Consider the following 19,068-nt stretch of genomic DNA (forward strand, 5'->3'; position numbering starts at 1 on the left):
GCTGGAAGTTAGGCGTCCAGGGTTCGAGTCTTACCTCTGTTACTGCCGTGCTGTGCGACCTTGGGCAAGTCACCTGTCCTGTCTGCACCTCAGTTTGCTCTCCTGCAGAGAGCTCAGGCTGGGACGGTGACTTCCCTCTCACGCTCCCTCCATCCTGCGACTCTCCTGCCTCCCCAGTTTGGTTCAGGACACAGCACCCCCCACACCCTCCCCACGGCTCGCCTGCCTCCCACACCTTCCATTCCAGAAGGAACGGCCCTCCCCTTTCCTGTCTGTGCGGGGGGGCCTGGCAGGCGCTGGGCAGCAGACAGGGACAGGAGGTGCGGGAACAATCCTGGCCATTCAAGCCGCCCGCCCGCAGGGAGCGCTGGCCCGCAGCCAGTCACCACGGGCCCCAAGATACAGAGGGGCATTTGTCTGGGGGACCCAGGTTTGCATCTGAACCTTCGTGCTCTCCTCTCCCTCCCTCTCAGGTGGCAGCTTTGGTAGGAGGTGGGATGTAGGCAGCTCCTCTAAGGGCTGGGAAACTGGACAGGAAGAGGGAGGCGGGAAGAAAGGCAGGCGAGCCACGTGGACAGGGTGCCCACAGTGAGGGCAGCGGGTGGGCACCGTGGGGGTGCAGGAAAGGGCTTTGGACCAGACAGGGGCCGTACGTAGGGAGGGGCGTGGGATCGGGGGCTCGTTCCCCACCCTCACTGACTACGAGGAAAGGACCCGGTGAGCAAGGGGTCCCCTTCGCCTCAGGCCTCAGTTTCCTCCGCTTTCATATGGGGTCAGATGACTTCTCTGGTGGAGGTGTGGGTTGGATGCCCGGTAGAGGAACTAAGATCCCTCATGACTTGTGGACAAAAAACAGAACATAAAACAGAAGCAATATTGTAACACATTCAATAAAGACTTTAAAAATGGTCAACATTAAAAAAAATCTTAGAAAATAAAATGGGGTTGAAAATTCCCTGGCAGTCCAGTGGTGAGGCGTCTACACTTTCACTGCTGAGGGTGTGGGTTTGATCCCTGATCAGGGAACTAAGATCCCATAAGCTGAATGGTGCAGTCCAAAAAACCCCCAAAAAACTTGGGACTGATTATCCCACCTTATGCTGTAAATCAAATAAGATGATGAACTTGCAAAGGGCGTGGTCTAGGGAAGAAAAGCATTTGGACTCAGGGGGACCTGGGTTCAAATCCCACCTCTGTCACATCTAAGTTGGAGGCAACTTATTTACCCTCCAGGAGCCTCATCTTCCTCATCTCAGGGAGAAAAATGATATGTGTGCCGCCAGACAAGATCATAAGGATCAAATAAGAACCAACAGGAAGTACCCTGCCCAGGATATGCGGTTGAATGAATGAAGATGTGGTCAGGGCTGCGGTGTAGCTTCTGCAGGCTGTTTCCACCCTAAAATGGATTCCCACCCCCCTCCCGATTTTAAAAGAAATTAAAACATTTAGATGGCCTTGTATCTGCTCTGCCCAGTGGGTAAGTCGGCCTGGTATTGGGTCAGGGTCCTGGCCGGGCTGCCCTGTCCCAGGAAGGGCCCCCAGTGCCATCTCTGAAGCAGCTCTAGTGGGTCACTGACGCCTACCCCCCACCCCCCAGAGCTGAGCCTGTGGGCGTTTGTTTTTGCCATTATCTTTGTTTCAAAGCAATATGAGCCTTGTTGCCCATGGCTGTCGGGTCCCAGGAGCTCAGCAGGTGTGGCAGCAGGGAGAGTCCAGAGGCCCTGGGTGTGTAGGTCAGCCTGGCTTTCAAGGAGCTGGGGTTGGGGTGATGGGCACTTAACACTCACAATCACCACTCGTCCCTTTTGGGACCACCTCTGTGTTGACTCATTGGAAAAGACTCTGATGCTGGGAGGGATTGGGGGCAGGAGGAGAAGGGGACAACAGAGGGTGGGATGGCTAGATGGCATCACTGACTCGATGGACGTGAGTCTGAGTGAACTCCGGGAGTTGGTGATGGACAGGGAGGCCTGGTGTGCTGCGATTCATGGGGTCGCAAAGAGTCGGACACGACTGAGCGACTGAACTGAACTGAACTGTGTCTAGCCGGAGAAAGCAATGGCAACCCATCCAGTACTCTTGCCTGGAAAATCCCATGGATGGAGGAGCCTGGTAGGCTGCAGTCTATGGGGTCGCTAAGAGTCGGACGCGACTGAACGACTTCACTTTCACTATTCACTTTCATGCATTGGAGAAGGAAACGGCAACCCACTCCAGTGTTCTTGCCTGGAGAATCCCAGGGACGGGGGAGCCTGGTGGGCTGCCATCTATGGGGTCGCACAGAGTCAGACACGACTGAAGCGACTTAGCAGCAGCAGCAGCAGCAGCTGTGTCTAGCACTGTACTTGGGGCTTCACATTCATGATCTCCTTTACCCCTCGTCACACCCATTCTGCTTGATACCCAAGGAAACTGAGGCTCAGAGACGTCAAGCAATTCACCCAAAGTCACAGAGCAGGGTAAGCATCCAGTCTTCAACTTCCCAAACCAGGGGCCTCCCGGTACCTACCCCGCCATCTGTGAAGACTCAACGGGAACAGGGAAGAGGCTTGGAGGGTGTGCAGAACGTGGCAAGGCAGTGTGAGCCTGGGGTCCAAGAAAATACGAAAATGAGCAGGAGAGCAGTGCCAGGAAGGGTGTGAGAGGTGTGTCAGGGGTTGAGTGTGCCAGGGACACCTCCTGGGGGTGGTGGGCAGAGCAGGGGAAGGAGGCAGGGCCAGCGTGCCAGCTTTTGCCTCTGTGTTGATTTCTTGAGCCGGCAAGAAACTCAGCCAGGCAGGGCTACTGCCAGACACGCCTGTAGGCACTTTATTTTCTCTGAACTGTGGAGGGCCGCACCTGTTTCCGCACACACCGCGGCAGATCCCGTGTGTTCAGGGAGCACCGCCCCTGAAAGAGGAGCTCAGAGTCACCGAGGAGGATTGCAGGCTGGGGGCTCCGGCTCTGACGTTCGCCAGAGGAGGGAGATTTCTGCTGGGAGCAGGGCGCCTGTCTCCACCCAGTCACACGGCAGCCAGGGGAATGGGGTACACCCTGAGTGTGACCTTTCTACCCAGAGCGGACAGGCTGGAGAGGGCTCACTCCACTCAAAAACCATCAGCTAGGGACTTCCCTGGCTGTCCAGGGGTTAAGACTCTTTTGCTCCCAATGCAGGGGGCATGGGTTTGATCCCTGGTCAAGGAACTGAGATCCTACATGCCACATAGTACAACCAGGATAAAAGAAAAAATCATCAGCTTCACGGCCACCCCAGAGAGCAAGCTTTCTAGAAACAAATCTGACTCTGGTCACCTCTGCTTAGACCTTGAGTGACATCTCACCAGCTAAGATGAATGAAGTCCAAACCCCTCAGCATGTAGACCCGTGCTCAGACATGTGGTAGCCGCTGGCTTCAGGCGGCTGTGGAGTCCTTGAAATGTGGCCGGTCTGAATTGAGATGTGTTATATGTGTAACATACCCGTGGGACATCAAAGACTTTAGCACATAATAAAAGAGCTAAGTAATTTATATCTTGCTTATCTTAGTAAGTTAAAAAAAATATTGATTAGACGTTTGCTAATATTGGGATTGTTGTTGCTGTTCAGTCGCTAACTCGTGTCCCACGCTTCGGACCCCATGGACTGCAGTACACCAGGCTCCCCTGTCCTTCACCATCTCCCGGAGTTTGCGCAAATTCATGTCCATTGAGTCGGTGATGCTATCTAACCATCTCATCCTCTGTCACCCCTTTCTCCTTTTGCCTTCAGTCTTCCCCAGTGAGTCATAGGCCCTTCGCATATATTGGGTCAAATAAAATATATTATCAAAATTTAATCTGTTTCTTTTTACTTTTTTAATGTGGCCACATTTAAAATTACGTATGTGGCTCATAATGTACTGAACTACACTTATTTATATTCTGTCCTTTCTTTGCTGCCTCTCCTACCCACATTAGCTTATTCATTGGCTCCTTTTTTTTCCTTCTTTCTTTGGCGATGCCACATTGGTTGTTAGTTCCCCAACCAGGGATTGAACCTGGGACCTTGGCAGTGAAAATGTGAGTCTTAACCAGTGGACCACCAGGGGAGTCCCCATTTGTTCATTTCTTCATGCATGTATTCATTCAGTGCTGCTGCTGCTAAGTCGTTTCAGTCATGTCCGACTCACCATATGCTAAACACTAGAGGCAATGAGGAAAGAATATAGGCCTGGCATTTGCTCACATGGAGCTTATGAACTATACTTGTATCCTACACACTACTGAGAGTTCCTTGGACTGCAAGGAGCTCAAACAAGTCAATCCTAAAGGAAATCAACCCTGAATATCCATTGGAAGGACTGATGCTGCAGCTGAAGCTCCAATACTTTCAACAATACAACTTTCAACTATACAAGAATAGTTCCAAGCTGAACTCCAATACCTGATTCGAAGAGTTGACTCATTAGAAAAGACCCTGATGCTGGGAAAGATTGAAGGCAGGAAGACAAGGAGACCACAGAGGATGAGATGATTGGATGGCATCACTGACTCAAGGGACGTGAGTTTGAGCAAGCTCTGGGAGATGGTGAAGGACAGGGAAGCCTGGCATGTTGCAGTCCATGGGATTGCAAAGACTGACACAACTGAATGACTGAACAACACACACATATATCCCATAGGGTTACTTGCTGCTGCTCATATTCATGCTTTTCTGTAAAATGACTTCTTAATCCTGTCTACCTGGTGAATTCCTATTTATACTTCAAAACCCAAACCTTCCAACACTTTAAGCACTTAAGTCAAATGTTTCGGTTAAAAAAGAATTACCTCATGCAGTTTGTTCACTCCTACCCCCAGTCCCTGCTGGGGTTCTGAACTATTAACCGTGACTCTGCACTTTTACCATTGTGTCAGTTTAAACGTCTAAGATCACTCTAAGATGCCCCCTTCCCCCAACCCCTGGAACCGTCTCACTTACCCTCTTCAATCTTCTTAGATCAACCACCAGCAGAAACTATCTCATTTGTGACCCATCCAACCCTCCAGACCCTAAGATCTGTGAGAGCAGGCACTTGTCTTTGTTGTTCAGAGATGACATCCCAGTGCCTAGTACAGTCCTTGGCACTTAGTAGGCACTTAGATAATGAAGATGGGACTTTCCTGGTGGTCAAGAATCCACCTTCCAATGCAGGGGACTTGGGTTCCATCCCTGATCTGGGAATTAAGATCCCACATGCGGGAATGCAAACTGGTACAGCCACTATGGAAAACAGAGTGGTGATTCCTTAAAAAACTGGGAACAGAACTGCCATATGGCCCAGCAATCCCCCTGCTGGGCACACACACTGAGGAAACCAGAATTGAAAGAGACACATGTACCCCAGTGTTCACTGCGGCACTGTTTACAATAGCCAGGACATGGAAGCAACCCAGATGTCCATCAATGGATGAGGAAGTTGTGGTACATATACACAATGCAATATTACTCAGCTATAAAGGAACACATTTGAGTCAGTTCTAATGAGGTGGATGAAACTGGAGCCTATTATACAGAGTGAAGTCAGAAAGAGGAACACAAACACTGTATATTAATGCATACGTACGGAATTTAGAAAGACAGTAATGACAATCCTATATGCAAGGCAACAAAAGAAACACAGATGTTAAGGAACAGACTTGTGGACCCTGTAGGAGAAGGCAAGGGTGGGATGGTTTGAGAGAATAGCATTGAAACATGTACATTACCACATGTAACATAGATGACCAGTGCAAGTTCGATGCATGAATCTGGGCACTCAAAACCGGCGCTCTGGGACAACCCAGAGGGATGGGGTGGGGAGGGAGGTGGGGGGGAGGCTCAGGATGGGGGGACACATGTGCATCCATGGCTGATTCATGTCGATGTATGGCAAAAACCATCATAGTATTGTAAAGTAATTATCCTCCAATTAAAATAAATAAATTAATTAATTAAAAGAAAAGATCCCACATGCTTCAGGGCAACTAAGCCCTTGTGCCACAACAAAGACCCAGGGCAGCCAAAAGGAAAAAAAACAAAAGGAAAATAAGATGATGGCCTGTTGGCCAAATGGTGCAGGGTGTTATAACAAAGGTTCTGGGGTCGGACCACTGGGTTCACATCCGCACTCAATTAGCCACTGTGGTCACCACCATCACCATTATATGTCTGCCTTCCCCCTCTTGAAGGCCTGGGCAGTGTCTTGGGCTCTGTCATGCCCCAGCGATTCACAGAATCTAGTCTCTCCCAGAGTTCCCCGTGGCAGGAAATGTCACTGCCATCCACGTAGCCTCTGAGGCCAGAAACCCACTAAAGTCATTGCCTGTCAGCAGTCTGCCACCCTCATCACCAAGCCCTTTCAGATCTACCTTCATTTCCTACACATCTCCTAACTAACCTCCTCCAGCATCCCTATCCCTGCTGGGGTCCAGGCTTCTGTCTTCTCTCACCTGTATGCTGCCACTGCTGCCCAGCGGGCCAGGACTGCCTCTGCTCTGCGTCCCTGCAGTCCTCCACAGCAGCTGCAGTGATCTTTAAAAACCCCAAGTCTACTTCACACTAGAATTTTACGATGGTCAGCAAGTCCTCTGTACAGGATCTGGATTCTGCAGACCCCTCCAGTCGCCTCCCTGTCTGAGTTCTGCTCTGTCACTCTGTCCTGTTGTGGCCACGGGAACTTTGCATATGCCAGAGCACTCTCTCCTCACCTCCTGGCACTTCTGATACTTTAACCCAAGCATCACTTCAAATTCCCATGCTGTGCACCCTCACAGCACTAGGGGTTTAATAGCTTCTGGCTGAACCAAAGCATCCAGTAAGGACCGAGCACAGGTCATAGGCCTTGAGTCTTTCCACCACAAGTGGGCACCAGTAATGAGACAGTAAGACACAGACAGGCTGTGAATGCTATGGAGCTCAGTGTGGGAGAGGGTGCTGAGCAGGGGACCAGAGAACAGGGCAAGCTGCACAGGGAGGGAAAAGCTGAGTGGCGCCATGTGGTCATTAAACAAGTGTTAGTCACTCAGTCGTGTCTGACTCTGCGACCCCATGGACTGCTTTGTCCATGGAATTCTCCGGGCAGGAATACTGGAGTGGGTTGCCATTCCATTCTCCAGGGCATCTTCCCAACCTAGGGATCAAACCCGGGTCTCCTGCATGGCAGGCAGATTCTTTACCATCTGAGCCACCAGGGAAGCTAACATTAATTAACATTAAACAAGGTTTTAATTAAACAAGGGCTCCCCGTATTTACCTGTCACTAAGTGCCAAATCCTCTGGCACTGTAAGTCTATTTGACTGTCTCCTCCACCCTAAGTGGAAAGCACATTGCTGTTGAAATTTTTTTACAGAGGAAACCACGACCCAGAGAGATTAACTAACTGGTCTAAGGTCACCAACCAAGGTGGGATGTGAACTCAAGCAACACGACTTCAGAGTCTGCTCCACATTTCAAAGGGCTGACCATCAGAAAGAGCATTTGATCACTTACTCTGTGCCAAGAACTTTTCTAAGGAATTCACAAAGAAGCTTTTATTTGTATCTTTTTTATTTTTAGAACTCATTTCATCCCATTTTTTCTCCTTCTTCCAGGTCAGCTGGGTATCACTATCTCCATCTTACAAGTGAAGAAACTGTAGTGCACAAAGGTTAACTAACTTGCCTGAGGTCACACAGCCAGCAAAAGTGATTTAACTAGCTGGAGTTTCATTCTTTTAACTCTTTTCAGAGTTCATTCTTTTAACCACTCCACTCCACACCTTCTGCTCTATGAAGGTGCATTATTATTATTATTTTGCTAGGATTTTGTCAGGTGGAGAAAGGAGGAGGGACATTGTGGCTGGGAAGAACAGTGGGCATGAAGACTGGGAGATGGGGGTGAGGATGAACACTTTAGAAAGGGAAGTGTGAGACTGGGGAGGTGGGTGGGGCAGTGAGCCGGGTGGGGCTGTGAGGGTCCCAGCACAAAGGAGCTGAGTGTTCAGGGAAGGTCACAGTGGAGAGTGAATGTGAGGGATGTTTGGGGATTAAGCTAGGGAAGAATTTCCTGCACAGGCAGATGCTAGCACACTTTAATCTCTCCAGAATCCCTACATTGCAGATTCCACGTGAGCTGTTTGAAAACTAGGAGCCTCAGAGCTCCTGACCTGGCTCTGCTGGGCGCCCTTTGGGAAGTTACTGAACCTGTCTGAGCCTCCATCCCTTTCCCGCTCCATGGAGGTAATAAACAGGACCTTCTTCATGAGGCAAAAACGAGGTTATGAATATAAAGCCCCTGGCAGAGTGCTCGGAATAAAGCAGCCCTTTGAGATCTCATTTCTCTCCCTTCCCCAGCCTCTAGGAAGGTCTCCTCAAAGCCCCAGGCTCACCCCAATTGAGGCTAAAATCGGCTGAGAACCACCAAGTTCCCCCTGGAGGCCCCAGGTCAGTTCGATGAGGAAGAAGGGAGGTATCCAAAGTGTCAAGCTATCCAAAGAGCGTCCAAGACTGCGGAAAAATGAGTAATTATAATTTATGTCCTTCTCCTTCCTGCTGTGTCAACTTGGGGTTACATAACTGAACTTCTCTGTGAGGGAGCCCTTGGGGGCCTCCAGGAGGCAGGGTTGGTGGTGACATAAATAAATATTTCTCTGCTCTCTGCCCCGGGCTTGGGCTCTGAGCAAACACCACAGCCTGAAAGGGAGGCCATGACAAGGAGGAAGCTGGGGGAGGTGAGTTCAGGGCTGCGAGTCAGGAGACCTGTGTTCCAGGCCCAGTCCTGACCGGGAGGACGTGGACATCAGGCGACTAGGGGGAGGTGAGTTCAGGGCTGCGAGTCAGGAGACCTGTGTTCCAGGCCCAGTCCTGACTGGGAGGGCGTGGACATCAGGCGACTAGTGAGCTGGGAGGAGAGATCACGGTGTGATCTGGGGAATGCTGGGACCCTCGGGCAGGTCTTTCCAGACTGCTCCCTGCATCCAGGCCTGGCATTCGAAGCTCTTCCCGTCTCTCTCCTGTCTGGTCCCCCATTCCCCCTTGGCACCGACATGCCCCTAACCTTGGACTACTGAGTCCCCCACAACCCCATAGGATTTGTCTCTCTCCTGGAAAGTCCTCTCCTCTCTTTGACATGGTGGTGTGGTGAAGGTGACAGAGGTGGGGGGTTAGAGTTAGACATGGGCTTGAAGGGAAGAGGGAGACAGGGGTGAGATGGTTGGATGGCATCCGGATGCAATGGACATGACCTTGGGCAAACTCCGGAACAGGGTGAGGGACAGGGAAGCCTGGCACGCTGCAGTCCATGGGGTTGTAAAGAGTCAGACACGACTTGATAACTGAACAACAATGGGCTTGAATTCTGACCTGAGTGTCTTTAGGCTTGTGACTTAAGCTCTCTGAGCCTGTTTCCTCCTCTGTAAACTAGACTTGGTGATTCCTGTCTTTTTCCTGGTTGCAATAATCAAATGAGATAATCATTGCTAATAATAATCGGACTCATGTCTTCCATGCAGCCTCTATGCGTGGATGAATTCATTTCCCAAGGAGGTCCTAAAATAGAAGGGAAGACAGACCTGTTTGCTAATTATAAGACTTTCATGTGATAAGTGCTATAAGCAAAGTACCTGAGAGGTGCTGGGAATTCTCAGAAAAGACTGACCTACTTGAGATCCGGGGGAGACTTTGGACAGATCCTGGAGGAGGAAACTAGTACTTATTATTATTAGTCCACTATGCCTCAGGCTGAAGCTCCAATACTTTGGCCACCTGATGCGAAGGCCAATGCATTGGAAAAGACCCTGACGCTGGGAAAAACTGAAGGCAACAGGAGAAGGGGGCGGCAGAGGATGAGATGGTTAGATAACATCACCAACTCAATGGACATGAATTTGAGCAAACTCCGGGAGACAGTGAAGGACAGAAGAGACTGGCATGCTGCAGTCCATGGGGTCACAAAGAGTCAGACATGACTTAGCGACTGGAAAACAAGCATCAGTCACTCTCCTAGAGGCTTGAAAAGCACTGCTAAATGCCTTATGCATGCAAAACCCTCATAAATGCCTGATTTATTTATACAATAAGGTTAAATAATTGTACTTGCACTTGTACCACAATTTTTTAGTCAAAACTCAGGACACTTGTCCTCAGTTCAGTTCAGTCGCTCAGTTGTGTCTGACTCTTTGTGACCCCTGGACTGCAGCACACCAGGCCTCCCTGTCCATCACCAACTCCCGGAGTTCACTCAAACTCATTTCTGTCGAGTTGGTGATGCCATCCAACCATCTCATCCTCTGTTGTCCCCTTCTCCTCCGGCTTTCAATCTTTCCCAGCATCAGGGTCTTTTCAAATGAGCCAGTTTTCACATCAGGTGTCCAAAGTTTTGGAGTTTCAGCTTCAGCATCAGTCCTTCCAATGAATATTCAGGACTGATTTCCCTTAGGATGGACTTCTTGGATCACCTTGCAGTCCAAGGGACTCTCAAGTCTTCTCCAACACCATAGTTCAAAAGCATCAATTCTTCGATGCTCAGCTTTCTTTATAGTCCAACTCTTACATCCATACATGACTACTGGAAAAACCACAGCTTTGACCAGAAGGACCTTTGTTGGCATAATGTCTTTGCTTTTTAATATGCTGTCTAGGTTGGTCACAGCTTTTCTTCCAAGGAGAAAGCATCTTTTCATTTCATGGCTGCCGTCACCATCTGCAGTGATTTTGGAGCCCCCCAAAATAAAGTCTCTCACTCTTTCCCCATCTATTTGCCATGAGGTGATGGGACCAGATGCCATGATCTTCGTTTTCTGAATGTTGAAGTTTAGGCCAACTTTTTCACTCTCCTCTTTCACTTTCATCAAGAGGCTCTTTAGTTCTTCAATCTCTGCCTTAAGGGTGGTGTCATCTGCATATCTGAGGTTATTGATATTTCTCCCAGCAAATCTTGATTCCAGCTTGTGCTTCATTCAGTCCGGCATTTCGCATGATGTACTCTGCATATAAGTTAAATAAGCAGGGTGACAATATACAGCCTTGACGTACTCCTTTCCCTATTTGGAACCAGTCTGTTGTTCCATGTCCAGTTCTAACTGTTGCTTCTTGACCTGCATACAGATTTCTTAGGAGGCAGGTCAGGTGGTCTGGTATTCCCATCTCTTTCAGAATTTTTCACAGTTCATTGTAATCCACGTAGTCAAAGGCTTTGGCATAGTCAATAAAGCAGAAGTAGATGTTTTTCTGGAATTGTCTTGCTTTTTTGATGATCCAACAGATGTTGGCAATTTGATCTCTGGTTCCTCTGCCTTTTCTAAAACCAGCTTGAACATCTGGAAGCTCATAGTTCATGTACTGTTGAAGCCTGGCTTGGAGAATTTTGAGCATTGCTTTGCTAGCGTGTGAGATGAGTGCAATTGTGTGGTAGTTTGAGCATTCTTTGGCATTGCCTTTCTTTGGGATTGGAATGAAAACTGACCTTTTCCAGTCCTGTGGCCACTGCTGAGTTTTCCAAATTTGCTGGCATATTGAGTGCAGCACTTTCACAGCATCATCTTTTAGGATTTGAAGTAGCTCAACTGGAATTCCATCACCTCCACTAGCTTTGTTCATAGTGATGTTTCCTAAGGCCCACTTGACTTTGCATTCCAGGATGTCTGGCTCTAGGTGAGTGATCACACCATCATGATTATCTGGGTCATGAAGGTCTTTTTTGTACAGTTCTTCTGTGTATTCTTTCCACCTCTTCTTAATATCTTCTGCTTATGTTAGGTCCATACCATTTCTATCCTTTATTGAGCCCATCTTTGCATGAAATGTTCCCTTGATATCTCTAATTTTCTTGAAGAGATCTCTAGTCTTTCCCATTCTATTGCTTTCCTCTATTTCTTTGCACTGATCACTGATGAAGGCTTTCTTATCTCTCCTTGCTATTCTCTGGAACTCTGCACTCAAATAGGTGTATCTTTCCTTTTGTCCTTTGCCTTTCGCTTCTCTTCTCAGCTATTTCTAAGGCCTCCTCAGACAACCATTTTGCCTTTTTACATTTCTTTTTCTTGAGGATGGTGTTGATCCCTGTCTTCTGTACAATGTCACGAACCTCTGTCCATAGTTCTTTAGGCACTCTATCTATCAGATCTAATCCCTTGAATCTATTTGTCACTTCCATTGTATAATCATAAGAGATTTGATTTAGGTCATACCTGAATGGTCTAGTGGTTTTCCCTACTTTCTTCAATTTAAGTTTGAATTTGGCAATAAGGAGTTCATGATCTGAGCCACAGTCAGCTCCCGGTCTTGTTTTTGCTGACTGTATAGAGCTTCTCCATCTTTGGCTGCAAAGAATATAATCAGTCCGAAATCAGTATTGACTATCTGATGACGTCCATGTGTGGAGTCTTCTCTTGTGTTGTTGGAAGAGGGTGTTTACTATGACTATTGTGTTCTCTTGGCAAAACTCAGTTAGCCTTTGACCTGCTTCATTTTGTACTCCAAAGCCAAATTTGCCTGTCACTTCAGTCGTGTCTGACTCTGTGCGACCCCATAGATGGCAGCCCACCAGGCCCTGCCGTCTCCAGGCAAGAACACTGGAGTGGGTTGCCATTTCCTCCTCCAATGAAAGTGAAAAGTGAAAGTGAAGTCGCTCAGTCGTGTCCGACTCTTAGCGACCCCATGGACTGCAGCCTACCAGGCTCCTCCGTCCATGGGATTTTCCAGGCAAGAGTACTGGAGTGGGATGCCATTGCCTTCTCCCACTTTTGCATTCCAGTTCCCTATAATGAAAAGGACATCTTTTTTGGGTGTTAGTTCTAGAAGGTCTTGTAGTCTTCATAGAACCATTCAACTTCAGCTTCTTCAGCGTTACTGGTTGGGGCATAGACTTGGATGACTGTGATATTGAATGGTTTGCCTTGGAAATGAACAGACATCATTCTGTCATTTTTGAGATTGCATCCAAGTACTGCATTTCAGACTCTTACGTTCACTATGAAGGCTACTCCATTTCTTCTAAGGAATTCCTGCCCACAGTAGTAGATATAATGGTCATCTGAATTAAATTCACCCATTCCAGTCCATTTTAGTTCACTGATTCCTAAAATGTTGATGTTCACTCTTGCCATCTCCTGTTTGACCACTTCCAATTTGCCTTGATTCATGCACCTAGCATTCCAGATTTCTATGCAATATTGCTCTTTACAGCATCAGACTTTACTTGTATCACCAGTCATATCCTCAACCGGGTGTTAGTATATTGGGCACCTACCCACCTGGAGAGTTCATCTTTCAGTGTCCTATCTTTTTGCTTTTTCATTGTCCTTGCAAAGGATTTAGGGGCAATGAAGAGTCCAAGAGGAGAATAGAAGCTATAGAATGAATGTAGAAATAGCAGAATTTGCAGGACAGCCCAGTGGTTTCTGAATCATAGACTTCTTTCCACAGTGCCTGGTCTGGCCATGCACTTGCCATACAATAATTGTCTAACAAGTGCTTAGTGGACTGAGGGCAGTGTGTGTGTGTGTGTGTGTGTGTGTGTGTGTGTGTGTATTTTCCACTCCTTCATGCTGCTGGGATATTCTACTGTAAAGAAACAGAAGCTACTACTGTCTCCCCTAGGGATCCTTTGTTGGAGAAAAAATTGCTGAGACCTTGGCCTTCTGCATGGTGTCTCTCTTTTATTCCAGTACTATCCATCTACTTCTGTCTGGTCACAGAATAAAACCATCATTCTCTGTCTTATCAACCAAAGTCTTCCATGAACCTTTTCCAGTTTTATCCACCAGCACCTGTCTCCTCCCTTTCTTCCCAACCCTAGGCAGGGAATGAGTGACTTCCTGTCTCCCTAAACTCACCCATGCCTCACCTGTGCCTCCCACACTGGGAAGCTATTACTAGCTGCACAGTTATCTCCCCACTGAAGAGATGGAGTCTGTTTCTCTACTCCCTTGAATCTAGGTGGGCCCCATGACTGCTGGGACCCCTAGGATATGGCAGAAGTGATACTGGCTGTTGGGGTTAAAGCCCTTCAGGGAGGCTTCTGCTTCCTGCCTCTAAAAATGCTCGCTCCTTCTTGGAACCCAGCTGACATGCTCTGAGAAGCCCCAGGCTTGTGCAGAGGCCATGGGTAGATGTGCTAGTTGACAGCCCCAGCTGTGCTCTCAACTGACAGCCACGTGTCACTAAGCCACCACGTGAGTGAGCCACCATAGACACCCAGACCAGCTGAGCCTTGAGACGTGAATGTCAGGCAGAAACCACGTGTCAGACCCCAAGTGAGGACCTCTCCACTGAGTCCGCTCAACCTTAGAGCTATCAGGCCACTAAGTCTTGGAGCAGCTGGTTACACAGGGACAGACAATCAGCACATTGGCCTTTCCTCCAGTGCCGTCTTCCCAATGCTACCCCAATCTAAACCTTCCTTGGTCATGACACCCGACTGTCTTCTCCTCCCCAGGATACCTCTTCCACCTCTGACTACTTATAATAATTGTTTGCACCAATTATGATGGCTTGAGATCCCTGGACCGACTTTTCTTTTAAAACATTAAAAAATAACCTGTAAACAGAAATGTTTTATTATTTCTGAAAATGGAAAACTTGCCATCAATAGAAAGCAACAAAATAAATTAGATGAAACAGATCAATGTCATTCTAGCTGGACAGTGTTACCTCCCAAATTGTCTGGTCCCAAGGCAGGTCTTCTGTTTAAAAAGATGGAGTGAGTGTTGTAGCCAGACTCTGAGATTCAGAATCCAGGTAGTTACAGCAGACCAGCGTCTGGATCCCTGGATCACATGACCGTGGTCATGTATCCTTAAATTCAGTAGTTCCACGAAGCTTCATGATTCCTTCGCCTTCCTGACTATGGCAGGTGCCAGAGCTCTCCAGTCTGCAGTGTTTTGGAAGCCTCTGGCCTTTCCAATATTTTAAAAGAATCGGGTGCATAAAATCCCTTCCTACCAATAATGCTGATTTCTATTTCTGTTTCTTGCATTGACCCCTGACTTCCGACAGCTCCTGCAGCAGCTCCTGGGTTTGTTTCTTTTATTATTTAAGTAGTTCCTTCAGAGTATTTTCAATGTGGGTCTTTGTGTGTTCCACCTTCTAAGGCTTTATTTGTCTAAGAATATTTTTAGTATGACCTCATGTTTGAATGACGATTTGGCTGCCTTTAAAATTCTGGATTGAAAGGGCTGTCTTCTTTCAATTCTTATAATAACATTATTCTTTGACTTCCTTGATCAAGTGTTGTTATTGAGATGTATAACATCAGTCTAAATCTTGGCACTTTGTAAGGGAGGCTATTTCTCTCTGCCTTTCCTCTTTGTCTTTCAGATTTTCAATTTTATCACGATATTTTGTGTGGATTTTTCTGCTGTTGGCGACTCCATGAGTCCTTTCAGTCTGATTTCATTCATTTTCCTTTAATCCTGAAACATTTAATCTCTATTATTTCTTAAGTTCTTCCTTATTCTGCATTTTTTGTCTTCTCTCCTTTCAGGACACCTACTTTTACTCTCCGTCTCTCTTTGATTTTCTTTTTCATTTGTTATCTTTTTATTTTTTCCTGCTTCCTTCTGGGACAGTTCTCAATCTGATTTTCCTCTTTACTGAATGCATGCATGCTAAGTCAATTCAGTTGTGTCTGACTCTTTGTGACCCTATGGACCATAGCCTGGCCAGGATTCTCTGTCCATGGGATTCTCTAGGGGAATACTGGCATGGATTGCCATGCCCTCCTCCAGGGGATCTTCCTGACCCAGGGATCTAACCCACGTGCGTCTCTTATGTCTCCTGCATTGGCAGGCAGGCTCTTTACCACTAGCACCAGCTGGGAAATGTTAATTCAGTTGTATCCAACCTGATATTTTAACCATCTATTGTGTCCTTTATTTTTTTTTCACTATAAATTTGTTTTTTTTTTCTTTTGTGCCAGAGCCTGATTCAGAGTTAATTTGACAGCCATATTGGCCCAAAACGTATAATGAGGCAATGTGAAGCATTTCTGAATGAAGAAGTGGAGAAAGGAACAGGCTGAGAGACAGCAATGTCTCTTTCGTCGCTGGGGCACAGGGTCCGGCTGGATTGCAGAGCTCTGTTCTGTTTACGGAACGTGAGAACAGAGCGCTTTCCTCTGTGGTGCTTAGACCTGAGGCTAAGTAGAGGGGAGGCGAGGACTTCTGCCAGGTGTGTCCTTTATTTTAAGTAGTATATCTTCCATGGGCTTCCCTGGTGGCACAGGGGCAAAGAATCCGCCTGCCAAGCAGGCATCACAGTTTGATCCCTGGGTCAGGAAGATCCCCTGGAGGAGGAAATGGCAACCCATTCCAGTCTTCTTGCCTAGAAAATCCCATTGACAGAGGACCCCGGGGGGCTGCAGTCCCTGGGGTAGCAAAAGAGTGGGACACCCCTTAGCAGTTAACCAACAAAAACTGGAAGTTTCATGGCTAATCTTGTGCTTTGGTTGTCTCCTATGACGTGTCCTTGTATTATTCTACAAAGGTCTTCCCTTGTCTTTTTAATAAAGATAATAAAATTATCATGCTTTACTTCAAAATCTTGGTCCATCTACTTCAATCGTTCTGCTTCAGATGACATATGCTGCTTGATTTACTGTCTCTTATAACAGTTGTACTTCTTAGGCATCTAATTTTTTGGTGAGTGAATTCAGGTTCCCCTGGGGATACTTGCTCTCAGCCCGGTAATATGCCCTGCGGAAGAGCCAGAGGCACTTGGAAAAGAAAAAATGAGCCCGGGGGCAGAGAGACACAGACTCCTTCAGCCACTCTCTTCTGGTTGGCACGCTGCCTGTGTGTCTGCCAGGCTTCATCTCTGAGTTCCAGGGAGCAGCAGCCTTGGCAGGAGGTCAACTCCTTCGGAGGGATTCTACAGACTAGGGTGGGGGCTGGGGTTGGAAGGGCATTGATGGGCAAGTGAATACCTGAGCCTTGGTCTGTTTTGATTGATTCCTCATCTCAGCAGGGCTTTGAGCTGCTCCAGGGGCTTCCGTGGTGACTCAGTGGTAAAGAACTTTCCTGCCAATGCAGGAGACTCAGATTCGATCCCTGGGTCAAGAAGATCCCCTGGAGAAGGAAATAGCAACCCACTCCAGCATTCTTGCCTGGGAAACCCAATGGACAGAGGAGCCTGGTGGGTTGCAGTCCATGGGGTGACAAAACAGTTGGACATGTCTTAGCGACTAAAACAACAGCAGACTCCCCCAGGGCTGTAGCTGCCAACTTCTGCACTACAGGGACAGGAGGCAGTGACTGTCCCAAGACAAGGAGCAGGGACCCAAAGCGGGTAAGTGTCTTTAGAGAACAGAGCAGACGTCAGTCACTCATTCCACACTGTAAGTGTGTGTACCACGGCACTGTGCCAGATGATGGGGGAGACCGTGGGATACGGTCCCTGCCCTCGCGGGGTTCACGCTCTGATAGCAGACTAACAGACTCAGCCTAGTTCCCTACTAAGGTCCCCATCCTGGTCCTGCCTTTCGAGCATCTCACTTAGTCTTTCTAAGCCTCAGTTTCTTCATCTGCAAAATGGAGATGAAAAAAATATCATCTTGCTTTTCTTTAATTGACATACCTCATGCTTAAAGATAACTAAATTTGTCAACCTTGATTCTAGATTCACATTCTGCCACCTTTTCTTCTGGAGGACGGACAAGATATCTCAATTTTCTCCCTACTCTCCTATAGGGTTAGGTTTTCAGGAGACAATTCATGCCAAGTGATTACAAATGATTAGCAAATGCCGAGCACCCTGAGAGCTCTCAAAAATATGAATCGCTGTTGTTATTATTACTATGACCAATGACATCGTTTCTGGGGATTAGGTAGGAACATGGAGCTGCTTCTGTACAATAAATAAATCCTCTTTTGTCCTCTGGGCAAACCAGTTACCGTTAAGGTCTGAGACTGGAGAGAAGACCAACGTAGGGCATCTACAGTTTCCACAAAAGAGGACAGAGTGGACTTGGCTCTTGGAAAAGTTTTGGTCAAGAAATAGTGAGAAAGGGGGTAGGAGTTGGGAGGGAGGTGAGGAAATAAACCAAGTGACATTTTCCAGAAAGAACTACTAACACCACCACAGGCATTAGGAGTTTGGATAACTAGTCCCTTTTCTGCAGTTTCTTGCCTGTTCTTTTTTTTTTTTTCTTAATTGCTGAAGGGCAGTACAGGGAGGAGGTTAGGACTTCCTGGAATCTCAGCCTAGCTTCTGCCTAGCCTCAGGGTCTGCATCTCTCCAGGACCCAGGAGACCAAGTGCCCAGGGCTCACAAGACTTTTGGGAAACATAAAAATGTTTCTTATTTCTTTCAAAATCAGAAGAAAACAGGAACTTTTAGGATGAAGAAAATGTTTTAATGTACCAATACAGTTATTAATATAACTGAATGTTTTTTATGGAGCAAGGGGCCCACCAAGGCAAAATGGCATCCCGGGTGAGCTCTGTGACCCAGCCCTCTGTGAACCTCGGCAGCGAGCGAGGGAAAACCACTCACTTCCTGGGCTGCCGTGGGTGGGAAAGGGACGGAGGCATGTGGCGCATTTAGTGCTGTGTGGGCCCCAGCAAACCCTCAGCAAGCAGGAATTAACCACTGACCATTTATCTCTCTCTGAGACCTGAAGGCTAAAACCTTAGGAATATCTGAAGGAGCGTTAGGGGATCAGGGATAGCAGCTGAGGGAACAAGTTACACAACTGCATTTTTAATTTTTTATTCATTTTATTTATTTTTCCGCCATGCAGTGCAGCATGTGGGATCTTAGTTCCCCAACCAAGGATCAAACCCATGCCCCCTGCATTGGGAGAGTGGAGTCTTAACCACTTGTGAACCACCAGGGAAGTCCTCGTAGGGTTAATTTTTTTTGGCTGTGCCACGGGACATGTGGAAACTTAGTTCCCCAACCAGGGATCAAACCCACGCCCCCTGCATTGGAAGCACAGTGACTTAACCACTGGACAGCCAGGGAAGCCCCACACTATTGCTTTTTATTGCACAGCAGACTGAAAGAGATGATCCCTGGTGGAGGAACAGATGGAAGCTGCAGAAGGCCAGGCCCCATGTGCTGGGGGCTCTGCAAGAAACTAGACACACAGCAGGAAAACGAGGTCTCCCT

The 19,068-nt window shown here is 47.6% G+C and overlaps 1 protein-coding gene across 2 annotated transcripts in view; it reads right to left on the reverse strand.

Moving 5' to 3' along the window:
* The window catches only part of NCMAP (non-compact myelin associated protein), a 50,653-nt gene that overhangs the window by 25,851 nt on the left and 5,734 nt on the right, over positions 1 to 19,068 (reverse strand). Inside the window, exon 1 of one of the 2 annotated variants that reach the window (XM_005203313.5) lies at positions 35 to 353. The exons of the other annotated variant lie outside the window; for it this stretch is intronic. The gene's annotated coding sequence lies outside the window, so the exon portion shown is untranslated. Of the gene's footprint in view, positions 1 to 34; positions 354 to 19,068 lie in introns of those variants that run through there. 2 annotated transcript variants of the gene reach the window in all.

Source organism: Bos taurus, chromosome 2 (assembly GCF_002263795.3).
Source record: "Bos taurus isolate L1 Dominette 01449 registration number 42190680 breed Hereford chromosome 2, ARS-UCD2.0, whole genome shotgun sequence".
NCBI classification, from domain to species: Eukaryota; Metazoa; Chordata; class Mammalia; order Artiodactyla; family Bovidae; genus Bos; species Bos taurus.